The sequence below is a fragment of the Camelus ferus genome, unplaced genomic scaffold, assembly GCF_009834535.1.
Source record: "Camelus ferus isolate YT-003-E unplaced genomic scaffold, BCGSAC_Cfer_1.0 contig1605, whole genome shotgun sequence".
In the NCBI taxonomy this organism is placed as follows: Eukaryota; Metazoa; Chordata; class Mammalia; order Artiodactyla; family Camelidae; genus Camelus; species Camelus ferus.
Window position 1 is genome coordinate 1,686 of NW_022587800.1, and position 26,510 is coordinate 28,195.

At 41.1% G+C, this 26,510-nt stretch overlaps 1 long non-coding RNA gene across 3 annotated transcripts; it reads left to right on the forward strand.

Annotated features, from left to right (window-relative positions):
• Positions 1 to 6,950: 6,950 nt before the first annotated feature.
• On the forward strand, positions 6,951 to 16,576 carry LOC116662482. 3 transcript variants are annotated; one of them, XR_004318445.1, is made up of 4 exons: positions 6,951 to 7,147; positions 9,623 to 9,847; positions 16,007 to 16,202; positions 16,506 to 16,576. It is a non-coding gene; the product is annotated as an uncharacterized LOC116662482 (long non-coding RNA). The 3 variants fall into 3 exon arrangements; XR_004318444.1 differs by lacking the exon at positions 6,951 to 7,147 and adding an exon at positions 7,516 to 7,840; XR_004318446.1 differs by lacking the exon at positions 6,951 to 7,147 and adding an exon at positions 9,329 to 9,343.
• The last annotated feature ends 9,934 nt before the right edge of the window (positions 16,577 to 26,510 follow it).

Below are 26,510 nucleotides of genomic sequence, written 5' to 3' on the forward strand. Positions count from 1 at the left end.
TGATGGGTGACCGCCTGTGTGAGGCATAGACAGAGTCTTACAAGCTACATAAAACAGCTTTAAAAGCTCTGCCATCTGAGTGTACTTCATTTGGGGTCCAGTTCATCACTGGTCGCGCTGAGAGAGCAAGGAATTGATGATGGCAGAAAGGACACGGAGGCATCAAAAAGGTCTCAGTCATGTTCCCTGTTTAAAGGATGTGGCACAGTGTAATATACTTGAGCTGGTTATTCACTGAACAGTTTTGAGTGTTTCCTGGGACTCCCCAGTCCCCCAAGGTTCCATGCAGCTCGGTGTCCCCTCAGTGCAGCTCTGTCAGCGCTTGCCCTGGGCTGACGTTGTGTCACGGGGAGCAGGACGGTCAGTGTCCCCGGCTCCTCTGAACTCCGTTTCCTCATCCACAGTGCCGGGTTTCTCATCCCTGTCTACTTTGTAGGGTTGCTGATAATCACACGTGATGGTTGTCAGGTGTGATTTGTGGTTGTCTCTGTGTTCGGCATATAGTCAGTAATTTATAGAAACACTTGTTTTTTTTTTATTATACTTGTGGCTCCTAGATTGCAGTGGTTTTTAATCTGCATTTTTTATAACTTTATTCTTATATATAAATAAGCACTTATTTTTATTTATTTTTATGTATGTACTGGGGATTGAAGCCAGCACATTGTGCATGCTAAGCAGGTGCTCTACAACTGAGTAATACCCACCCTCCTTGTCTGCACTTAAAAATAAACATTGCAATACACAAAATAGCTCTTAAACACCATCATGGGACCTAGTCTCTGTATAGACAATTGAACACGTATTCTATTTCAATAAGAATAAATGTTGGGGCATACATTTCTGAATCTGTTAATGGGCTTAAAAACGATCATAGCTAGTGATAAACACGAGTCTTGGATCCAGTACTTCTTAGGGTCTGTTTTGCCATCATGGGAAGTTACATTCTACAGAGAAGGCTAATTGGGTCTCTTTTATAATTGGATGGTTTTAGCAGATGATCAAGTCTTCAAAAGCTGACAGTTTTGTATTTTAAACTAACTACAAAGTTATCTTCTAGAAGTTGGAATTCCTAAGCTTGTGAAGTGCCCAGTAATTCAGTGTGTATGTGTCTGTGTCAGTGTCTGAATGAATGTGTGTGTGTGATTTCAGGAAGGTAGAAATAAGTTCCATATAGCCTTCTGATACATTTCTCCTCCAGTTTAAGTTGTAGGCATATATTTACACAAATAAACTGATATTCTTTTTTCATTTGGCATATTGGTGGGAATATGAGGTTCTCATACTTGTTTCAGAAGTGTTAGGGAGCATGAGCTTAGAAAATGGGAGGAGAAAGAGCAGGGAGGCACTTCACACATTGTGCAGGATATGAGAAACAGTAGCTTTTCATTTTTCTTCAAAAGCAAACTGGCACTGAATTGTAACATACTATTACTCAGAACTGCTTTTCTGATCAGATACAAGTGCCTCAGATTTTTCAAGGCAACATGAATGATGAAATGTGTTTTAGCAGTTATCTTTAAAAGTAGTTTTATTTTTCGAGTAAAAGGCTACAGCCTGTTCCTTCTTCCAGCGGTACAAGAAGTTCTCATTGATCTATGTACATAATCTAAGTGCTTAGTTTCTTTGTTTTTTTTTTTTTTTTAAGTGCTTGTTTCATTGCGGTGTGAATGAATGTTTAAAATTTCTGAATTTTGATCTTTAGAACATGCTGATTTATCAGAACTGTTAAAAACCTGATTGGTCTTTGGTCGTTGTTTGGTGGGGCTCCCTATTGATTTCTGTTGTCTGTTAAAGAGGGAAATTCTTCCTCTAGCCTGCAGATTTAAGTGAATGGTTTGCAGTGTGCCTTTAAAATTCTTTGAATGCATTGAGCATGTTTGTCCAGTGAATTTTGAATTGACTCATAGTAATGACTGCTTTGATTCTTTGGCTTTTCCTCCTCTCCACAAGAATTTGAATTCTCTGTTGCATTTTGTATACGTGTTCTTCACAGGGGAAGAAATTTTGCTTTTTTTAAAGAGGTGAATTTTCCTATCCCCTCTGAATGCCTTCTGTAATTAATACAGCAAAAATCTGTTATTGCAGTGCTTAATTATTTCATAAACTATTTTTCTCTTCATCAGAAACAATGACAAAGAGTGATAATAAAAAATATGAAAACCTTCCTTCCTTTTAAGAATAGAAATCAGGTGGTCAGGCTCACGCATGCTTTGTGCCTGACACACTCTCATGTCATTGTGTATCATGATTCGGAGATGGAGATGCTTCAGGTTTGTAGATTTTTGTTTGAACATTATTGTTGAATTCTTTCTCCAGGCTGATGTTTCCTGTTGGGTTTGTGGAAAGTGTAGAAGAAGGGAAACAAATGCTTTGTTTTGTTTTCAGGAGGCCTGAGTTGCTGATGAGAAAAGAGTTCAGGGTGGGCTGAGGAACAGACACTCCCTCTCTTCCCGGCTGAAATCGATGAACAATGAAATCAATTAGGTGTATCGGTATTTGACCAATAGAATTCAGCGAGCCCAAACTGGCTAGTTATGCCCAATGGAAAGTACTGAATACACCTGCAGAATTAGGTGCTTTACCAAGTAGAATCAGCTTAGAGCAATCAGAAAAATCAGTCCTATGATGAGATATAAAAAGAATATAATACCTTTTATTTCTGAAACTTTTCTACGTTAAGTTGTGTAGAGATAAAATTAAGTTTCAATGCACCAGGAGTTAAGAGTGTGAGTGGTTCTGTGGGATCGTTATTCAGGGAGGTGTCTAGATCCTGCTACAGTGGCCAAAGCTGGCAGGAAAAGACCCAGACCCAGGATTTGTCATCCCAGGGTGTTCTCCATAATGGTTCCATGTGGGAGCCCATGATTGGGTTAACAAATTATAACAGACCCCAGCCGCCTGTCAACTTTAAGAAGAAAAATCTGTGCTTAGTAACTGCTTTGCAAGCAGGGGCTTGTGCATCCACACTCCTGTCTCCTTGCTGTAAAAAGAAGAGACAATTCTTTGCTTGCATAGTTGAGGTTTTAGATAGCACTCTGCTCGTTGCAAAGCAAGGACCCAGGCCCTCAGCTATAAACGCTGGGCTTGTGTGCTGTTAGATATTCTATTATCCCCAAAACAAGGACCTGGCTGGTCTGGTGGTCTGCTTTGTAATGAACATATTTAAAGAATGTATCTTGTTCCCCTCACCCCATGACTTCCCTAAAGATAAACTAAGCCTTTGTACTCAGTTTGGATTCTACAATCTCTATCTCATTCTGCCTTTCCCCAAGTTCCTGCTTACTATCACACAACTGGTAATGACTTTTTCTTTGATTATACACAATAAATATGACAGCATTTGAGAGGCTCATGGAGTTGGCTACCTACTCTCTCTAGCTCTGTTAACTTTTTCCACATTGTATTGAGTAATCCATTCCTGTGTCGGTAAGACTTCTGCCAGCAAGAACCCACAGTTCCAAGTGAGAAGTATGCAGGCTTTATCTCTCCTACCCGAGGGAGAGAGAGAAGAGAATTGAGATCTGCTCCCCCGTAGTCCCTTCCTGCCCCAGGGCCACTCCAGTTCACCTGCAGCCTTCTGGCCTCTGCTCACAGGGCCTCTGTCCCAGGACTGACCGCAGCCTTTTCTTCCCTTGTCAACATTTCCTGTGCCTTTCAGGAGTTGGTCTCTTCTCTGCAATTCAACCCTGGCAGATGTGATGGTGGTCAGCGTGCTGGTGGGCAGTCACCTGGGGACACCCGGGAGCCATGCTGACACTCCTGAGTCTCTCATTCGGGGTTACAGAACTGTTGAGCACCGGAGGAAGCCCATTCACGTGAGGCCAGCACAGCACTGCATCACTTTCATTTTATTTTTGAATTTTCATTGGAGAAATTATTTGTAGCAAAGTGTTCCAGATTTTCGGCCGCCTGCTTTCCTCACCACATTTCCTTGTTGGCTCTGGTGCCTGTTTTAAGAACCAGGTTTCTTCTCTGGTCATTTGTAGCAGCTGGGCTTGCCGAATCCTTGATCTGCATTTGAAGCAGAATTCTTCGTGATCTCAAACTGATTTCCCTTGTCATTTCTGAATATTTCGTGTACACTCAGCAACTGTTTCAAGTGAAATGCTCTTGTCCAATTTCGGTTAACTCAGATTTGCTGATCTCCTGCTTTCATGCTGAGGGCAGTTTCTTCTTCCTGTAATAAAAGTTAGCAATTTGCATTTACTATTGGAAGGTACTGGCCCAAGGTGCCTTTGTTCTTAACAGTTTTAATACAACTCACCCATTAAAATGTACTGCGGTTTTTACTCTATGCCGAGAATTGTGCAACCCAGTCAATCTTAGAACATTTTCATCCCCCCAGTAGGAAGCCCCGTACCCATAAGCAATCATTCCCATCTTCCCCATCCTCCCCTATCCCCAGGCAGCCACTCCTCTCTCTGTGGATTTGCCTGTGCTGGAGATTTCATGTAAATCGAGTCACTTCATGTTAATGGAACCGTCTATTGTGACTGAATTCTTTCACACTGAGTAACGTTTTCAATGTTTGTCCACGTTTGTCCACATTGTGGCCTGTCTCAGTACTCCTTGCTTTGCTATTGCTGAATAATATTCCACTGTATGTCTGGGTCCCTCTGTTTACCCATTCATCACGTGATAGACATTTGGGTTGTTTCTGCTTTTTGCCTGTGATGAATAATCGTGTCATAAACATTCCTGTAGGAGTTTTTATGGGGACATTTGCTTTCAGTTCTCTTACGTGTGTCCCCAGGAAGCAGAATTGCTGGATCATCCAGAAACCAAATGTTCAACTCTCTGAGGACCTGCCAGGCTGTTTTCCAAAATGGCCATACTATGTTACATCCTCACCAGCAACTGCTGTGAGCTCCACTTCCTCTGTGTCATTAGTGCTTGTTACACTTTTTTTGATTATAACCTATTGTAGTCAGTGTGAAGCAGTTTCTACTAGTGGTTTTGACTTGGTTTCCTTTACAGCTAGTGATATTGAACATCTTTTCTTTGTGCTTATTGGCCATTTTTACATTTTCCTTAAAAATATCTTTTCAGATCCTTTATTCATTTTTTAATTGAGTTGCCTTTTTATTGTTGAGTTGTTGGAGCTTTTTTTATCTTGGAAATACAAATTCCTTATCAGATAAATGATTTCAAAAAATTTTCTCCTGTGTGTTGTTTTTTCACTTTCTGGATGGTGTCCTTTGAAGCAAAGTTTTAAATTTTGATGAACTCCAGTTTATCTCTGTTTTCTTTGTTCCTTGTGCTTTAGGGTCATATTTAACATATGAGGTATTTTATTTAAACTTTTATATATAAAATAACTGAATTCTTAGGACCATTCTAGGGATGGGTGCTGTTGTTGTCCCGAGTCTATGGATGAGGAGACTGAGATGCAGAAAATTTCCCTGAATATCAGTGTCACAGCTACCCAGTGGTGCTGTGGGATTTCAGACCCTCTTGTTTGTCCCCAGCATCTGTGCTCTTCACCACCATGCTCTACTCCTTCCTGGAATCGTTAATGAAATTCTTTCCTTCTTTGATTTCTTGTTAGTTTTTTTCTCATTGGGGACCTCATCTTCTCATTTTACTTGCAGAGCTCAGTTAGGTTTATTTTAGGTCTCATGTAGGCAGAAGCATTGCTATCAGTTAACATTTTTATTACTCACTCTGCAGTGATGGCTGTTGCTAGTTGACCTAATCAAGTCATGCTTAAGTCTTTCCTGCTCATGACACTAAAAACAGAGTCATGACTTACAGAATGCTCAAAGAAGAAAGTACTTGATTGATTTTATTTTCCTAACCAATCAAATAAAAACCCCAGTGTTGACATAGATTATAAGCCCTCCAGAATAGGGTCATTGTCTTCCTTGTGTTTCATTTGTTTGGTCACAGTGTCTGGTTAGTGCCTTGCTGTCCAGCAGGATTGTTAGGATACGGTGCTCGTGAATCATTGTAAGGACAGAATTTTGACAACAGACTGTGTTGTTCATTTCACAAGGGATAGGATAATATAAAAATACTGCTCAGATCTATTTTAAAATTAAGCTTGGAAATTTGAGAAGAGTTCAAGAAACCATACAAAGATATTTTTCACTAATTATAGATCTATCTTTGACACATTATGGTTACATAGCAGACTAACTTATCAACTAGATTTGACAAGAGGGGTGTATTATTGATTATTTGTTTTAGTTGAAATATTCTACCTGGGATAAAGTAATCAGTGCCCATAAATGAACAAATGTAACTTTGTATTTCTATGCAACATGGGAGCAGACTTCATACAATTATATATAATATATATGGGTGTGTGTTTTAAACTGTCTTTCAGTGTTTTTATAGTTTTTCAGCAATGTTCTACCTTTAGAATTCTTCTAAGAAAATCACCCCCGTATCTAGTGCAGTTTGTACTGTGTATCCTGTCTTATGCATGGAATCCCACTGTCCCCTCAGTGAGGTAATTTCCTCTCCTACTGAGGTAGTAGCAGAGCTACAGAGACTGGGATTTCTAGGCCTTTGCTCTCCATGTGTTTGAAGTTGTGTGTCAATCACGATTTTCCCTTTCTTGGGTTTTTATTGTTCAATTAGAATTTTAGAAAATAATTATTAATATGTTGCAGCAGGCTCCCTAGATACTTGATGTGTTTGTGCTTTCCAGTTTTCAATTTATGAAAAATGTAAATGCACTCTTGTTTTTAAGTACTCCTTTTTCACTAGATATTTATTTACCCCTTTATAGTTAATTTTTTTCCCCAATGAATGAATCGGTGTGCATGTTTTAAAAGATACATTACTTTTTACTTTCTTATTGTAACAGTTATATTCATTGTAGAGAATTTACTAAATAAGGATAAACACAGTAAATAAGTTAAAAATGGCCTGTAATCTCCTCCTGGAGATACAGGTGTAAGTTTTGAAATTGAGAATTACAAGTCCTCTCACGTTGTTCTACTTTTTCAAGATCGCTTTGGTTACTGAGACCCTCGAATTCCCATATGATTTGTAGCAGCAGCTAGTCAGTTTCTGCAGAGGAGCCCGCTGGGATTGTGATCGAGACCACGTTGAATGCACGGATCACTCTGGGGAGAACTGCCATCCCAGGAGCATTGTCTTCTGACCCAGGAATATGCGTGGTGTGTCTGTCCAGGTATTTAGGTCTACTTTAATTTTTTTCAACAATGCTTTGAGTTTACAGAGTATTATTTTACTTTTTTTTTTTGCCTTTATACTGAGGACAAGTGTGTAAGGCACCAGGATCAGAAGTGTATTTGAGCCCCGCCCCTTGCTGCCACCATGGTCTCTGTGCTCTTGCTTCACCCTCTGTACAATCTTGCACAAATAGGACCTCAGTAACTCTCTCTTGAATGAATGATTATATGATTGTTGGATGATGCTTGAGAGTCCTTGTGATGATTTTTTTCCCAGCCTTTCCCCACTTCTTAACTATGCCCTTCCCCTTCTTAAACTCCAGCCTTTGTTTCAGACTGCCTGTGGCATTGATTTTTCTTGTTGTAGACTCTTCCTTTCACTGGTTCATGATAATGTTACATGTGGGCTGTGGAAACTTGCTAGATGTCAAGAAAGAGCAAATCCATTGCATGCTAGTATTTTTAGAGTGTGGTAATCTTTTATCGATTGAAATTAAATCAGGCTGACCCCCTGAGCTCTCCCGTGAGCTCTTTTCGCCTTCCCACAGGTGATACTGCTCTGGTTGCTGCATGTGCCCTTCCCTCAGCCTTGGTTTTGGAGTTGAGTAAGTCACCATCAGTGGAGCCCTCTCTTTAAAAGATGAAGAGAACATTTGCTCCTTCTCCCTGGTTGGGGACTTGGATGAGATGAGGTACCAGATGAAAATGGAGCCCCACCTTATTCTGGCCCCCGCTCTTTCCGTTCCTTTCTCCAGGGGAAAAGAGTACAATTCAACAGTATAAAGACTGATTGTGAGCTAATGAGATAAACAAGACAACCGATTATTTATTAAATATACTTTCATGCCAGAAACAAATGTATTATACACACATAAAGCACGGTAGTACTGTGGTTACAATCGTGAGTCCGAGTTCGAGTCCTGCTCTGGAGTGACCAGTCCTGTGAGATGGAGAACTGGTAGGTCGGCTTAGCCTCTCCCGGACTTGTTTTCTGTCCTGCAGAGACGGGGCTCACTAGGCATCCCCCCCGTAGAGGTGCTGTGGGGCGTAAATGACGCACGTGGGCAGCCCGAGCACAGCTGCTCGTTCCTCGTAAGTGCAGGATAGCATAGCTTTTGCGGTGACGGCTTTATGACCGCCCCGTGTAGACTCTCAGTGCTCCAAAGGGATGCTTTGTGGTTTGGAGGTGGGATTCTCACTTCTGTAAATATCGAAGGATTGTGTTATTGGGCCTTGCTGATTTGAATCTATTGTTTAGAAAGTACTTATTGTAGATTTTTTTTCAAGCATGCATGATTTTTTCTTTTAATATTTATAGTTCTACCCTCTCATCTCTTGTGTGACTTTTCATGGAATGTAGGAAAATGTAGCCCTAAGCCACCTGCCCCTTCACACTTCTCCGTGGTGGTTTTCCTCCCTGACTGGAAGAGGGTTTTGCATAGGAAATTTTCTTTGTTCCCCTTTACTTGGAGTCTCTCTGTCTGTCTGCCCATTTCTCACCTGTCAATCTGTCCATTTATCTACCCACTCATTCTTCTGACTTGTTCCAACAATCATTTCAGGCAGCTTACAGAATAACAGATACCAAATAAGCAGGTGAGAAAATGGAGCCAAGTTCAGACCGTGAGGCTAGGATGCGAGCCTGTGTGAGGGTTGCAGGGTGAGACACACGCCTCTACCCTGTGACTTATAAGATCGACAGCAAGTGTGTGCCTGAGGCTCCCAGCAGACACAGGGAAACAGGGTTTGTGGGAGATGCTCACTGGCTGTGAAATAAATAAGTGGCTTAGGAGAAGCCCAGCCTTTCCAGCTACTAAGGCTTAGGAGAATATTTTGAGTGTCTTCCAAAATCAGAGTATTGCGTCGTTTCGTTTGTCACAGTTCTACGTGTAGTTGGTTACATTCTATACCTGGAAATATCTCCAAAACTCCTTCCCACGTGAGTCCCATGGCTCGGGAATGGGGTGGTTCTGCTCATTGACGGGTATTGGCCAGAAACAGAAAATGACAGACTCATAGGAGACTGGGACTATTCAGTCATGTTTTGTCAGTGCTGTTGACTTCACAATATGCTTTCACTCTTTCTCTCCATCTGAGGCTGGCAGCGTGCTCTCTTACCAGCACCAGGAGGTCAGGGCCACGGGATGGTGGGGGTGACTGCACTGCCATCAAGACAGCTGAACTGGTCACTGCAGGTGTGGTGCTTTCACGTAGTGCATTTCATGTTCTTTAATAGAAGGTTTCAACAGGAAGTTAATTAGCTGAGTTAATTAACATTTAATAAATATGATGCTTTAGTTGAAAAGACAGTTATAGGCACATTATAAGCTGTGAAGGATTTAAAAACGGTTTCATTACTGAAATTTCAGTAGGGAAGATACACAGTTTATCTTATTTGTGCCTCTCTTTACAGTAAAAAGGAAACAAGACAGAAAAGGCAAAAGATGCTTTCTGTTCTTCCTGTCTGTTTGCAGGTGCCCTCACCTCCAGCGGCATTAATCCAGACACCAGCACTGACACTGGCCGTGCTCAGAACTGCCTCAGCCCTGAAGACACAACTGACAAATAGAAGGGGGCCACGCCCTGTGACAGCAGGTGCTCTCACTTTGTGGGTCCTTATGTAACTGCGCGGTGTTATTCAGGATCGCCCGTTCTACATTGTGTGACGCTGCTGCCGTGTCTCCTAGTTACTTGTTTCTGTAAGTACTCGTGTATTTTCTCCAATGCGTGGTACTAGACATCTAAAAATGCTTTTTTCAGATGAAAAATAATGTGTATTTAATATAATAAGTCTGAAAAAAGGGGCAAAAGAGGCTATCCTGGTCCCACTACTCAGAGATAATAATTAACACTTTAACATCTATTTTCTGTTCTTTTCATCAGTGTGTATCACTCTGTCATAAAAACCAGCGAGCACTCTGTGCCTGTTTACTGTGTGGAGACCTCCATTTTCCATTCGGCTTATTACATGTTTTTCTACAATATTCTATCTCCCCTGGCATGATTTTTAATGACCAGTATAGCATTCTGTCTTGTGGAGGCATCGTCCATTTTACTTCGGACTTAAATAAACTTTTAAATTCCAAGTATACTTAACTGAAATACTGAAAAGAGAGCTGTGGTGGTACCGAAAGGCCCCTACCTCCCTTCCCCTTATTTCCTGAGTGTAAAAGCTGTTGACAATGTGGTGTATATATTTCATGACCTTTATGCCTATGACATATATATATATACACATACATACTACATACATACACGTATATGAGAAATCTATGTATATGTGTGTGTATATATGCTTTATTGAAAAATAAGGCCATACTATATGTTTTCTGCAGCTCGCTTTATTCACTCAGGGGTATATCATAGACGTCCTCCCACTCCAGACTCACCCGGTCCTTTCAGATAGAGTGGAGGGGTCTCCTGATGTGCAGGTGTGGTCTCTTGTGCAAGGACACCTTTGGTGGGAGAGTGCTGTGGACAAGGCCCTGGACCACGGTGAAACGCCGGCCCCCTCAGAGCCCACAGCTCACTGTGATTTACCGCATCATTGTCTTGATGGTGGACACTTAAGTTTTCTCCACTTTTCCACTGTCAGAAAGGATGTTTGACTGGCATCCTTCTTGTACAAACATTCCTGTGATCTTGTATGAGTATTCCTTTAGTTAAGTCTTCTGGAAATTTAGTCCCTGGATGTGACATTTACATTCATCACAGGCTCCTTTCAAGTGACTCTAGAAATTCCTTCTCCAGTGGGGAATGAAAGATGTAGAATTACTTATGTAACCAATTCTCTATCGCTGGATATGATTTCACTTCAGCTTTTCTTCCCACCATTGTAAATAGTGCTGTGTAAATGCCCTGATGAGTACATCTTTTTGAGCTGATTTCTTTTTTTCTAAACGAAACGATTCCTAGAAGTGGAGTTGAGTCAGTGTGTACGCACGTTTTTTAGAGTTTACATATTCATTGACATGTCGTCCTCCAAAAAGTTTGCTCAGTTTTTTCTCCTACAGATGGACACTAGCTAGAATACCTTTTACAAATATTTGCCAATATGATGAGCAAAAGTGTCTTTTTCAATGTTTTAGTTTGCATTTGATGACCAGTGAGGTACTGAGCATTTTTCACTCATTAGCCATTTGGCTTTTTAAAAATGAATGGTCCCTTTTGTTCTTTGCACACAGTTAAGTGAGGGAGCTTCTTGTTGCTTTGTGACAGCTCTTTGTATGTTATGAACATTAACTTCTTGTCTTCATCAACACGTGTCACAGAGGTTTTTCTTGTCATTTCTTGCCTTTCATTTTGTTCAGTAGGTTTTTTATCTTCATTGTGGCCCAAAATATTCTTAAGATAGTAAATGTCTTCCTTATGGGTTTTATCTTCAGCATTATTCTTAGAAATACGTTCTTATAATGGAATAAATCTCTTCTGTAGGTTTTTTAATCTCTAAGATGGAGATGATAATAGTACTTGTTATAGTGAGGGTAAGTTGAGTTAATATGAGCAAATTGTTGTATTTACTGTTATTATTACTTTTTAATATTTACATCACTATCTGTAATTTTTCTTGTGGTCATTATGACAGGAATATAATTTATTCTTTCCAGGTGATTGTCTGATCTTCCCAGGACAATTATTGAATTCATATTTTTCTCTTTGATTTGAAATCCCACCTGTACAAAATACTTATGTACACTAGAGTCTCTTTTTGAGCTCATGGTTCCTTTCTATCAATTTTCCTCTCTTATTCCAGCACCATATCTTACATATTGTAAAAATTTATTTAATATTTTACAATGAGATTTGTTTTTTATTCTTTTCTTGCATCCCAAATTTTCTTGGCCAGTATTATCACTTTATTATTCCTGAAGAATCCAAAAATATTTTGCTCAAGTTAAAAAAAATCAGATAAGAGTTTTCATGGGATTTTTTAGTAAGTCTTCAATTATCTTTAGGAGAACTTATATCTTTACAAAACTGCTTTCCTCCATGCAATATGTTGATGTCTCTACATTTACACCTCTTCTTTTACCCTTCAGTACAGTCCTGTAGTTTTCTTCATTTAGAACATGGGCATAATTTTTGAGTTTATTCCAGATTATTCTTGATGTTTTTGTTAATTTTGTAAGTGAGAATTGTTTGCTATTGTATTTTCTGACTGCTTAAAACTGACACCTAGGAAGGCAGATTCGGTTTGTAAATACTCACTTTGTAACTTGTCATTTAAAATTGTAAGTATTAAGTACTTGTTCCAGAATCCTTTCTATTCTGTTTTTAAAAATTTGTTTCCAATATTATCAAAATGGTCATAGCTAAGTAGTATAGGTGGGGAGACAGATGGAGAGAGGTAGTGTGGCTCATGTACAAACTGTGAGCAGTTTCATGGCTGCCTTTAGGCTGGAGAAGCCCCAGAAGAGCCCAGGTTAGACCAGGGGTGGCTTTGTATGCACTTGAAAGCCAGCTTTCCTGCCTTTATGGTGAAGCCTGGTGGGCGTGGCAGGTAGGTGATCAAGATCCGATGAAGGTCATTGGCTGCACAGAGCGCTGTGTCTGTGAGAACTGGAGACCTCTGCCATGGGAAATGCTTGGTGCCAGGAACAATGCAGGGGAGCTGGGGAGCCTGTGTGTTAAGGATTTTCCAGTCCTGGGAGTGGGAAGATCAGACTCTGCATTCAGATCTGAGTTTGAATTCATCCTCTCTTGTTTACTGGTCCTCTGACTTTTGTCAAGTTATATACCCTCTTTGAACTCCTGTTTTCTTGTCTCTCAAAACAGGAGAATTACAGCCTGCTGCTAGCGTTTGTTCAGGGTAAATTATCTGTGTCTATAAGATGCCACGTATAGTCACAAGCTCAGTGAGAAATAGGCTGTCGCTTCTTCTGCAACTCAGTGCTCGACAAGACATCGGGAGAAAGACAGTTCCTAATTTGTATGTTATGCCAGTAGGAACAAAATTAATGTTTTGCCTTTCCCTAGCAGTATACTTACTCCTTTGCTTCATTTACCTCTTTCCTCCTTTCCTTTCCCTTCCTCCACCAAAAGATCCTGAGACTCTCTCAGAACACTAGATTCAAATTACTTTAAAAGTTGGCTCATCCCCTAGAAATGACAGTGACATAAAAAAATCTGTTCACATCCCAGACTTGACTGTATTTGATTTACACACACACACACACACACACACACACACACATCTGGCTACCTCTCAATTCCTGAGGGAGAAGGACCACTTTTTCTGAGTTTTCATTCACTGAGCGTGAGAGCAAAGTCTCTTAAGCAGACTTTCTCCTGGCTTCATGCATGGTTTTTTAATTGGATTTCTGCTTGTGGCCATAGAATTATTCTCCTAATAGAAGAGAGGAAGTGGAGACATAGAGATTCTGCTTAGATATTGGTGTCATCATATTTGAGTTGGAAAGGACTTAAGACAGCATAGAGTCGTAACTTTTTATGGGTGAGAATCCATGATGGTGTAACTTGGACAAGAACCTGGGTCTCCTGCCATTGTGTCCACGTGGATGAAGAGGCAAATGGGTGTGGGATGGCAGGGATCCTTCTTGCTTGAGTTCCAGGGTCTTGCTAGTTTTCATTGCTCAGCTGCCTTTAGTTTATGTCCATGTGGCCTCTCATGGGAAGGTCACTCTATCCTGATAGATTGAGTTTCTTATCAGCAAAAAGCTCTGGACCCACTCACATTGCCCAGAGTTTTTCTGCTGACCTGCTGACACTTTATGTAAATGAGACCTAAGAAAACTGCTGGATATAAAACCCTTATTTTTATCATTTGCCCTCGAATTCCATAGGAAAGGGGTGCTGTCTCAGGCTGTCTAAGGCTTGATCTGAACAAAGATAGGGTGATAGGTTGTGCTGCTGGACCATCACAAGTGGAATGGGATTTCCACCTTAGTTTTTAGAATCAGGCAGACGAGTTCAAATCTTGCCTTTACCAGTTAATAGCTTTGTGACGTTGAGGAAGAAAGTTTACTTTTTTGTGTCCAATTTTCTTTATCTGTAAATAAGTTCAGTATTTATTTTAGGGTTTTTGTTTTAGAATTGAATGAGCTAATTCCCTCATTTATACCTAAAATACTGATTGCGTGGTTCTATGCTGGTGCCTTGGTAGTTGATTACTAAGGGAGTTGGCAATGAGAATGGGGGTGGGGGACCCCTGGATCATAGAGCTTATATTCCAGGATATGCTTGTAAAAGACTGGATGTGCAGTGGGTTTTTAGTAAATGTCTATTCCTTTCCTAATCCCCATTGATTGTATATATATTTATACTAATATATGAATTTCTTTGTTGCAATTTAAATCTCTTTGTAGTATTTAAAATATGTAGCTATAACAAAAATACGTGAAATAAAATGATTTGATTTTTATTTTCCTTTCAATAAGCAAAACAAAAGAAAATAGGAAAGAAAGAAAGTTTTGTAGGACTAGAAATAATTTTATTTCTATGGAATGAAGCCTCTATATTAAGTTTTTTGGTTTTGTTGTTAAACGGCATGTAAAATTAATAGGTTGTGACTTCAGTGTTGATAGCTAGGTGAGTTTCTTGTTATTGTTGTCTTTGATGAATTATTTTCACTAGATCATAAATGATGTGCATGCTACATATTGGAAATGAGGAAACAGTGGAGACATACTACCTCCAATGGATTTTGTTACCGAGTCGAAACTCGTTCTGCTTGCCGCATGACAGGCCAATAAATTGGGAGATGAAGTGTTGGGGTAAGGAATAGAGACTTTATTTGAAAAGCTTCCAGACCCAGAAGATGTCAGACTGATATCCGGGAGAACCCTCTTCCCCAAGTCAGAATTCAGGCTCCTTTTATACTGAAAAGGGGAGGGGGTGTGGTTGGTTGTTGCAAACTTCTTGCTGTACGGTTTGTCCTTGGTTTCCTTTGTTCTTGCAGCTGTCCATGTGGGTCAAATCATGGTGCCCCTGTAAAACCTCCAACAAAACAAAGGTTATTCTCTATTTTGCAACTTGAAACTCTCTACATAAGTGCAGAGGAGCTAACATCCTTAAAGATCAGAGCCCAGAGAAGAGGCTCTCATGTATATTTCAGGCTAAAGGCAACTTTCTTTCACAAAAGGTGCAGAGCTAGCAAGTCTGAGCCTAGAAAACAGGGCACAGGGTTAAATCCAAAGGAACAGATCTAACATGGAGTCAGATTTCTTCTTTCTTATTACAATTTCTTTTTCCATCTCATAAATAATTTTAGTAAGAAACATAAGCAATTTTGTATTTTTGCTTCTTAATAACCGATAAGTGGGCTGACTATATTTTTGTGAGCAGGGATGCTGTGCGGGCCTTGGGGTCTCAGCAAACTCTTGTTGAGGGTGGTTGACCCCACAACATGTCTAATGCCCCCAGGAGTGTTGGTGAGGGTCCCCCCAGCCTGGGGCTCTACTCAGGAAACAGCATATGGGCATTTACATCTGGAGACCTCTTTTTCGGCTGCAGGAAATTTTTCAGATACTGTGATTGAAAAATCACTCCAGCTGGGGATAATTAGGGAAAAAAGGAAGAGGAAAAGAGCTTGGAGTAGTGTAGAAGAGAAATGCAGAAGATCAGGGAGCCTGGGGGCTTGGCAGCGGGGCCTAGGGAGAGAGGGGAGCAGAGGTGGGGAGGGGCCTGGCTCAGGAAACAGCTCCTGAACCTGTCCCCGCACCCAAGCCACACAGCTTTTAATTGGCCTGGGCCACTCTTCTGGCTGGATGTCACCCTGGGCAGAACCTTGAAAACTGAAGTTGAGGGGTGGGCAGCACTCACCTAGGGGCCACTGAGGACTTTGTTCAAGTCCACAGTGCCTTTTCTGATCATGTGTCTTCACTTGCCCTTTATCTCAGGTTCTGAGGAGCAGGAGCAAGGAACTCAGGGAGAGATCCAGGAAGACATCCGTCTGTGTTAAGAGAGGACAGACACAGAGACACGGGGAGCGAGGACTATCACAGCAAAAATGACTTCACAACTATTGCATCAGAGCTGCAGGTGTGAGAGAGCCTAAGCCTGTCTCAGAATGCAGGGGACAAGCGGAAAGGAATGGTAAAATTTCCACTGAAAATTGAAATTTTGTAAAATAGCCTGCTACTGTTGGTTGTATCACTTGAATGAACGCATGTGTATTTCTGTGGGCATTTATAAGTTCACTCAACCCCACCACCCCCTCTTGCCCCCATCAGGGGTGGGTTTTCTCAAGCACAGTGCCCCTCCTGCTTGGGTGGGCCATGCTGCGGGTCCTCGCCTGGGGCCGGGCTGCTGCAGGGCACTGAGTCCCCGAGGCACGGCCTGCGACACATGACAGGAACACCTCTGCTCTTTACTGGGGGCCTCCTTTTCCCCCTGCAGTGTAAGAATGCCGGTGACTCAGTTAGAAGCATGCATCCAAGCCGTCCTTCCGTGTCGTCACCATCTGGAAGTGGTGCCTGAATCTTCTGAATTTCTCCAGGCTTGCCAACGAAATGAAACACAGACCTGCTGTGTTGCCAAAATGTCCCCTGAGAGTCGGGGTCCTTTATTTTTATACCATTCAGACAAAGGAGAAATTCTTGAAAATCACAGTGAATAAGCATTTTTCGAATTGACGCAAGTGCACTACACCTAAAGCATTCTTCTATACTTTTCCTTATATAAGTATCTTAACTACAACCAGACCCTCCCGTTCTCGGGCCTGTTCCTTTTGAGGAACTGGTAAACATTCCTGTTTGCAGGCAGTGTTCCCCCAGGGAACGGGCAAAGTCACTTGGAAGGACTTTCTGTTTGCAGACAAGTCCGACCACTTCTGTGAAATGTCCCGCGTGCAGGCACACCCACAGTTTTTATGCTTAGCTTCCTTCACTCCAGAATGTGGTTTACAATCACCTTCGACAAAGTGAGTGTGTGTCCTCTTACAAGTGGAGGAATTACTGCCATTTTCCTGTTACTTACTCACCACTAGTCCATCTGATGTTTGTGTGCTAGGATTCAGTATGGCATGCTAAAAATTCTGAAGTCAGATCTTGAAACACTGATGAAGAGGATTATTTATTTTATTTCTTTATATGATAGTATTTTACTTCAAAATTCAGAGTTTTCGGTTCTTGGAGGAATTTTTTCAGGGGTTGGAGAAACAACTTTGCTCTTACCATCTTTGTGACCTGTTGCTATATGCCTCTCACCTGTCTTCTGTCACATGTGAGGTGGTTCCATTTGTGACCCTGTCCGGGTTGTTCATGTTATAAAACATAAAGTCTGTAAAAGTACAGTCCCTTTTACTTCCGAAGACATTCCACAAATACTACTTAAATCTGGGTGTGGTTTTAAGAAGACAGAATCATTAGAACATGTACTTGCAGGTTGCTAGTGCAAAATCCCCAAATCAATAGTCTAGCTCAACATCTAAAATCTTTCTAATCTACCTTGGATTTGTATGGATAAGTGAAGCAGTTTGCTAAGAACTCAAGACCAGGTTTAGAATACAGGCTGGTGTAGCTCAGCAGGTCCTCCCAAGCTGATGCTCTGCCAGAGGGCAGGGCCGAGGGGAGATGGCGTGTCCTCCCCTCCCTGAGCTGACAGTTTCATGGCAAAGAGCTTCACCAGGTGAAGAAATTGGAAGTTACTTCTTAGAAGAGTGGGTTTGAAAAGAGTCCAAAAAGCGCGGGAGTGACACAATCCCATTTGTCTCAAGTATGGGAGAGCTGGCATGTAGGGGCCACTTGGGAGACCCGTGAGTCCAGGTGGGCAGTGTTGGTGGCTTCCACTTGAGCTGTGGGACGGTCAGTGGGTAAAAGCGAACAGATTGAAGGCATGTTTAGATGGTTAAAATGAAAGGATGAGTGCTGTCTGTGAAGGTAGGATGGAGTAAGGCCCAGGTTTCTGGGTGGATTAATGAGGTAAATGATGGTCCCGCTGTGCTCCGAGGAGGGAGATCTTCAGAGGGAGCTCTGGGGGAAAACTGATGAGTTCAGCTATGGGTAAAGTGAAAGGCTGTTAGATGTGTGGTCTGGGAGCTCTGGTGAGAGCCAGTAGTGAGCAGGGGAAGGGGAGAGAGACCTTCAAATCATTTTGTCTTGTGAACATACAAATAAGTATGAGTAATGACACACTTAACACCTCTATATTCTGGATTAAAACCCAGTAACATTTTGCTATATTGACTGCAGAGGTTCTTAATTATTTTTTAATAGAAATAAAATAAATAGAAACAAAATAGTGGAGTTAATGAACATCTTAGAGTTGATGTGTGTCCTTCTATGTATTTTGATACCTCAGTCTGTTTATAACCATAATCTACAAAAAGTTAGCTTGCTTAGCATAAGAGTTAAACAGAGGGACGTGACACACATTGTTGGGGCTTGAAGCTGATCTTCTTGGGCAAATTATGTAGCCTCTCTGTGCCTTAGTTGCATCTTCTGTGACTGCCCCCGGGCCCCTCATCACAGCTGATTTCCTAGACTAGATGTTGGGAGGGAGGCTGCTGAAGGGAGTAAGAAGTGGTAACTGCTTGGGATACTGAAGAGAGAGACAAAAACAGATTAAATCGAGAAACTGAGTACAAATACCCTGAAAAAAGAAAAAATCCCACAGGGTTTTGAGCCACTTAGCGTAAGGGAAACAAAATCACGTGGACCCAAAGCTCTTGAGCATGTGAGTATTGTGGGTGGGAGGGTGTCATCAGAAAAGTGTTGAGAAATGGACTTTTGGTTTCCCTTGACGTTTCCAGTAAGGATGGGGAGCAGAAGCGAAAACCCCCGGTCACAGTAGAAGGTGCTGTTTTTTGCGAAACTGACCATAGCTTGGAGACCAGTCATCAGCGGTGCTGGCAAATGAAGAGACTTCTGGATTGGGTGGGGCACTTGCTGCGACTTCCAGGTGACCTGCTGGCTGGGGGCTGTGAGGCTGGCAGTAGGTTTGCAGGGTGACCCGGGCATAATCCCTGGCTCTGAGGCTGCTGGTCTGACTAGCAGACCTGGGCACACGCAGTCCTAATGGGGCAGCTCGGGATGTGACCTGGGACACCTGCCGTGCTGAGGGCGAGAAGAGGGCTCCCCTGAGGGGGTGTCCCTGCGGAGAGTGGAAACGTCCTCCTGCAGGGGAGGAAGAGCCTCTGAGCAGGGGGAAGGATGCACAGGCAATACCAGCCTGAGCACAGAGGTTTTGGGAAGCCGGAAGTCATACAGTGGCCAGAGCAGCCTTGTTCCTGAGAGATGGAGGGAAAAGATGTTGAAAAAGCAGGCTAAGGTCAGACACTGTGGTGGGTCATGAGTGACAGGAAAGGACTGGTCAGGCAGGCACGAGAGAACCCTGTGGGCGTCCCAGCTGGGGCGTCACGCCGGAGGGAGGAACAGAGTTATAGACTTTGCCACTTATTAGCTGTGTGACTTTGAGCAATATCACCCCACCTCTCTCTATATATATCTTCATCTGTAAAGTGACACAGTGACAAGCTCGTGTCATCAGAAGGCTTAGTTTAGCTCTGATCCTTTTGTCCAGTCCTGTCAGTGCTGCCCTGCAAGGTTCTGCAGCGGCTGCTCTTACCCTGAGATGGGAGGGCGTAGAGGGACATTGTAATTCCCGAAGGCAGGAAGGGGTTGCTTTAAAAGCAGACATGTAACCGCCTGCAGCTGCAGACCTGCAGGCAGTTTTGTTGACGGTCCTGGAGAGGACTTTGGAGGCCTTAGCATCGTCTTAAGACTTGTTTTCCCTTGGGGATCGGATTTGACTTTGCAGATTAATGTTGAAGATTTGGGCTTCTGGCAAAGCTGTTTTCAGAGATGGGTATATATATAACATATAGTATAAAATAAAATGCTTTTATTTAATGTGTGGGACTTTGCAGCTGTTTGGAGCAGTTCTGTTGGCCTGGTCTCCACAGAGGACACTAGGGATCAGCAGAGCGTGCGGGAGGGCAGGCAGCCCGCCATGACTGCTGCGTGGGGTTCTCCCCAGCATGGCAGCTCTGCTTAGTTGACTCTTCTCTGAGTTTGGTTGCCAAGTGTGCAGACAGCAAATTAATGAGTTCTGGTGGGATTGTATAATGACAGGCAGAAGAGGAAACCGTAGTTTTTCGGGACTAGAACACGCTTTTGGTTCCTGATTCAGTGTGTTCCATTACAGAATTGATGAGTTGTGTCTATTCTGGGACTTCATTGAAATAATCTTTCAGCCTAAAATTTAAGTGTTATGTTTTATTTGGCGGGAGGGCTCGAGCCTGGATGACAGCCTCTCAGATCACTCTGACGGACTGCTCCCAAGAGGTAGGGGAGGAGCTAGGATAAATAGGACTTTTACAACAAAGACCAGGTACTTGGAACAATAAAACATTGCTTGTTATCAAAAGAAAACCAGATATCTCAAGTTCAAGTATTTAGTTCTTTTCTATGTATGGGATGAAGCAAACATATGAGTCATTGAATTCATTCCTTTGGCAAGCACCTAGCTATCTAGGGACAGTATCCTGTCCTTTCTTATTCTGAGTCCGCTCAGAGGGCACCACTGTGAGTGGCTGAGAGGCTGGGCTGCAGGCATGTCCTCGCTGGGGGTTGGCAGCAGCCACTGATGACTTGGTTTCAGCATTCTTTGTTTACTGACATGGTTGCAGTATTTTCATTCACATTGTAGTATTTTCAATCACAGTGCTCCCTCTTGGTCCTAAATTCGACCAATATTTTGAGAGACACTTCATGACCAATTTTGTCCCACGGTGCTAGGATGGCTCATTCCTAGTTCAGGTGAAGAATTTTCTGAACTGCCATTCAAGGTGTTAGGTTTTTTTTATCAGGCCCTGTTGATACTAAAAGTTCTCTGGATCACCTGTCTTACTAGTCTATTATGATCCAGGAAATGTTTGCCCTTCTTTGCTCATTCCCATACCTAGAATCACACTATTAAATTTATTTTATGCAGGGTTATAAATTTTATCTATTTCTTCAAGATGTTTAGCCATCATCAATCTTGTAGGCCTAGTTACACGTTAGGAAATGTAACAGACAACAATTTTATAAAATAGACAGCATATAAGTAATATAGCTAGTAACGTTAATAAAGTCACTGAGTAAGAATTTAATAGTCGAGAAGTTATATTTCTGGGTTAAAATTTTGCTTGTATTTCTGATTGAGTTTGAGTGATCTTATGAGAAAGTTCATATTTATGGTCAGGGATCAGAGCAGGTGTTAATTGGCCAGGTGAGGTCTCCCACCTTGTAAGATCAACAGTGGCCTAAACAGAACTATAATTTCTTTTTAGAATAACGTTTCTGAGGGCTATCTAGTTAGAGCCTTGGAGTAGGGAAACCCACCAAGGTAACACAGAAGTACTAGACATAGGTAATTTACCATAAACTTAACAATTGGAGTAGTTCATAATCAAATGTAGGAGAAATTGTCAAAGTAATTGGTATACAAGCCTGGTCCGGTGTCTTGGGTCAGCTGTCGAGCTCAGATGTCGTCTTCTTCTCATCCTGATCTGGTAGCTTTTTCTCTATTTGGGCATTGTTTTAAGGTGAGTAGTGCTCTATAGGCCAGTGCACTGCAGGGGCTCTTTCTGATTGGAAATGAATCCGAAAGTACGTTTCCTTCAGCTTTGGTGTGTATGGTCTAGTTAAGAGTACCTGATAAAAGTTCCTTCCATTCAGGTTGGAGACAGTTCTTTAAGTCATGCCTGTTCCAGTATGTATAATCCCCTGGCTGCAGGTCAAGAGGCATTGGAAATTTACCCAAGGATAGATTACTGAGCTTCAGAAACAAACCTAGTGTATCCTTTTCATAATTCAGTTAAACTGTACAGCAATGTGACATAACAGCAAGGAATGATCTGGGAAGTGTCTTTGTCAATATAGGCCTCAATTAACAAAACTAGAATTTAATATCCACTAAAATAAAATCTTTTTTCTCTCTAAAGTTACCCTCATTTTTCTCAAATATAGCCAAATCAAGATTAATTTCTTTACAAGTTAAGTCTGATTATTTGATCATATAGGCTTTTTTAAATTGGCTGTGTTGGAAGTTTTAATACGGAGTCTCAGAGTAGAATGTTAATAAGATTTGCTAAGGCCAGGAAAGCCACGTCAAGGGCTTGTCATGGATTTCTGCCTTACAGATTTAGGTAAATTCTTTTCTCTTTAAAATCCTTAAAATACCTTGAGATTCCTATATCTGTTAGGAGATGATCTTCCTCATTTGTCTGATAGAGCCACTGGGGACCTAAGAGTTTTTAGTCTCTTGAGGGATCAGATAGAGAGAAAAGATAACTGTTTAAGTCTGCTTACATAGGTATAATTTATCAAATTTCTGTGATTCATAACTAGCTTAAGAGGAAGAGTTTATGTCTGGGAAACAGGTTAAAAGCCAGTAGTATTTCAAACAAAATCAAAAATTATAACCATATTCATCAGTTTTCTCAGTCCCACATAATTAATTCTTTTAATCAGAGTTTTCATTTGACATTTAAAATTTCTTACCGTATTTAGTTCAGTGCTATAGTTTGAAATTTATTAGAAATCAGTAAATCTCCTTGAAGAGCAAGCATTTTCAAAATCATCAGAAGAAGACAATTAACTGGCTATATATGACAAAAGATTTAAAAGCATGGTTAAACACCGTTACACTATAATCAATAAAGAAACCTGGTCACTATACCCAGAATTATCACTGGTAACATTTCAGATATACCAGAATTTACGGAGTCCATATAATTTCTAGACTATCTATATTAATAATATTTTCTCATACAATATAACCTTAGAAGATTTATTATTCATTTGACAATATCATGTTATTTAACATGCCAAATGAAACTTACTAGTTTAAAATCTCTCTTTGGGATGTTTCAGGGGCCCTCTGTAGCATCCCAAACTTAACTGGAGATTAAAAGAACTTTAATTAGAAATTGATATTTGGGGAGCTTGTTAAAAGATTTCAGAACACTTGGTCAGATAAACATATAGATCACTGTAACGTAGTACTTATTCATTAACAAGAAAATACGTCAAAGGTAAAGGCAGAACAGATCACTTAAGTGGTATAAGAAGTTTTACAATCTGTTACTGAAGGTGGATTAACATTTTAAGAAAATTTTTTCCTCTTAACAGCGAGAAAACCAAATCTAGTCTTGTACCAGCTTACTTCTAAGATTCAGTTACTTTGCTCAAGTTGATTCTAAACTTAGCCAATTCCGACCACGTAAGAAACGCTTTCCTCAGTGTTCCTCTTCCACAAGCCTTCCACAGCTTTCTATTCTCATATTAGTGTGTCCCTTATTTTCTCTTCCATTCAGAAATAACCAGCTTCAGGACAAAGTCACTATTTTTCATTAACAAAATATAATTCCATTCTTATATCTTCCTTTGTTATGGAAACGACAGGCCAGTCAAGAAACAAGCACCACTCGGAGGGTTGGAGTACTCAGATGTATTACGCAGGCGGGCTCAGAGGGGCTCCTGCTCCGAAGCTCTGAGCACCTTCAAGATGTGCACATGAGGTGTTATAGGGTAAAGTACAAGCTTGGGGTATTTGGCCAATAGGCATGGAACAGCTTTAGCAGCATTATCATCACAAAAGTGGAGGCGGGGAGGCAGCAAACCAAAGTTCCAAAGCCAGATATGTATCTTTGAAAATCCAGCTGACTAGAAAAACACATAAACAGCAAACCAACACTAATTAACCTAGATTTACAAGTTAGTCTAGCAGGACTCAGATCAGTATTCCAATACTTAGATTTGTGAGTTACCTTGTTAGACCAGCCCAGCCTCTCCACATTCCTAGACTTGTGAGTTATCTTTTTAGACCAACCCAGCTTTTCCTTCACACCTTTACACATTTATCTTACTTTCCTAGGATACTGAGATCATTCCCTTAAAAGTAGAGTCTATTTCAGGGTGGCACCAACCATTTATTAATATTTCTAAACACCTTTAATTTCACTATAAGAGGAAGTTAAATGTTAAGTAATTCATATTTCAATCTTATTTTATCTCAAAATGGCATAGCTATTAAATAAAATCCTATCATTTAACTTAATTTAGCACAACTCTAGAATTTAAAGATACCAAACATTTAGAGATTATCTTAAGCATACATTTTAAAAATATATTTTAAAAATTTACCCAAAGCTCTCATCTCATTTGCATTTAACTTACTTAAAATTTTACCACACCACATTACTGTTATTTTTTCTTGACAAATCTGCAACAGATATAACAGGATCTTATTTGACTTTCATTAAACCTAGGTACAGTAAAGGTATTATACTTAATATTGATGACTTTAAAGATGTCTATATTAATTAGAACATACTTAAACTAAACAATATCAAATATTATCTTAATATTGAATATTTTCCAGTTCACGTGACGCTGAAAGTCAATTTGTTCACTTTTTATTTTAAAAATACTTCATTTGTAAGCTCTTATTTTTTACATCAATTAAGCAGAGCTCTTTGACTTTCTTTTTTTTTTTTTTTTAGCTGTAGAAATATCTCACAACTATAATGTGTACGCAGGCTTTTAAACAGAGAAAAGCTAGAGATCTCATAGCTTCACTTTAAAACTTGCTTCTCATCCCTACCAACTCCGCCGCCGCCAAGCCAAACCAGCGTGGGAAATGGGTCCGACGTGCACGGCATGGAGAAAAGCGCGGCCAGGCTGCGAGGCCCTGAAGCTTCCTGGCTTTCCTCCCTCCGTCCACGGTCCCCGGCTCCGACCTCTCCCCGGGAGCAGCCCGGGAGTGTTGGCAGATTTGCCCAGCCGATCGGTTCTTGGGAAAGGGAAGGGAATGGGCGGGGTATGGGTGTGGGCGAGGTGAGGGGAGCCCTCGGGGCGTCCTTGCCACAACCGGAGCTCCCAATCCTCTTCCACCCCCTATCTAGGGACTGACACTCCAACTCTAGCCACCAGCCGGCGCGGAGGATGAATGGAGGCGAGAAAACCGTTTCCCCCACCCCCGCCCCATTTCCGCAGTCTTAGAGCCAGTGTCCACAAGTGCTCAGCAATTTCATTAAATGGAACCGGGGGACTTAATCCCCCCGGTACTAGACCTCACCAGGGAATATGATATCCGGCTTCGCTCCCACCACAAACCCCGCCCGGCTTTTCAGACCCGAGGCTGCATTTATCTTCTCAACCTGAGAGGAAAGGGTTCAGAAGGAAATGGGATCGAAAGTGTAACCGGCTGCAATAAATTAAAGATCCCGCTGCTGCTGCTGCTGGGAGCTTTGGCGGCCAGAACTGGAGAGCAAACGAGATCGGTGGTCCTAAAACCTGCATGATCAGTGATAGGACGTCATCGCAAAGTGAGAATTTTGAAATGTTGTGAATGTCTGTGTTTTTTTCCCCTTATTTTAAAGGACAATAAAAAATAAATGTCCCTTTGAAACCAAGATAAAAAGGGAATATAAAATTCCATCCCATTCTAATAGACATTTAATAAAAGTTCAGCCAACGATTCTCTTCCATGCCAAGTATCTTAGCCTAACTTACAATATCTGGTAGTTTTTGGTTTTACTTTTACATCTACCGACTAACCTTGCTTGCTTAAAACTGCTTTGCAGTTAAAAGATTTTCAGTGACTGAGCTGAAATAATAGCATTCAGGGTCCGTGACGTAGTTCAAGCCTCCAAGAAAAGACAGGAAGAGAAGTAACAACGACAACAAAAGTTTATGGGTTAGAATGAATACAAAGAAGTAGGAGCCGGAGATATGATCTCTGGGGGGCTTTCATTTATTATAGGCGCTGTATTAACGATAATACAAGAAAAAGGTTAAATACAGTAAACAGGATAGCCAGTTCTGGAAAGAAATATAAAGCAATTTGAGGGGAAGGGAGAAAGTGACTCAATATCGCCACCAAGGGACAAGCTGAAGAAATGACACCCTTACATCTTCAAATCCATTGACCTTTCATTTTTTTTTAAAAAGGTCCTCTGTATCCACTTACATAAAAGTGTAAACTATTTTTGAGATCTTTACGATCAATTATTTATCCAACTAATTCTGGTAAATTTCATACGCCTTACTTCTCTAACTGATTATCAGAAATGATTGTCCTTCAAACAGATATCATTCAAACAGTAATTATATGTATAACTATTGTCTTGCAGTAAGTATGATTCTGATTTTGGGGACTGTGAGAAACATTAGGCATATCTTGCAGCCTTAAATCCATGCCTGTAGTATTAAAATGTGTAGTAGACTGAAATGGCTAAATTATTCATTGCAATAACAGACTTTTTGATGGACATTAAAACTCAGCAGTTTAAATAAGGAAACCACAGATTTCCTTTTAAGCAGGTAATAACTGCTGCATCAGTGGTTATTTAATTGGTCTCCAGCCAAGAAACAGAACAAGCTGTACTGTTTAAAATCGTGAAGTCATGCAATG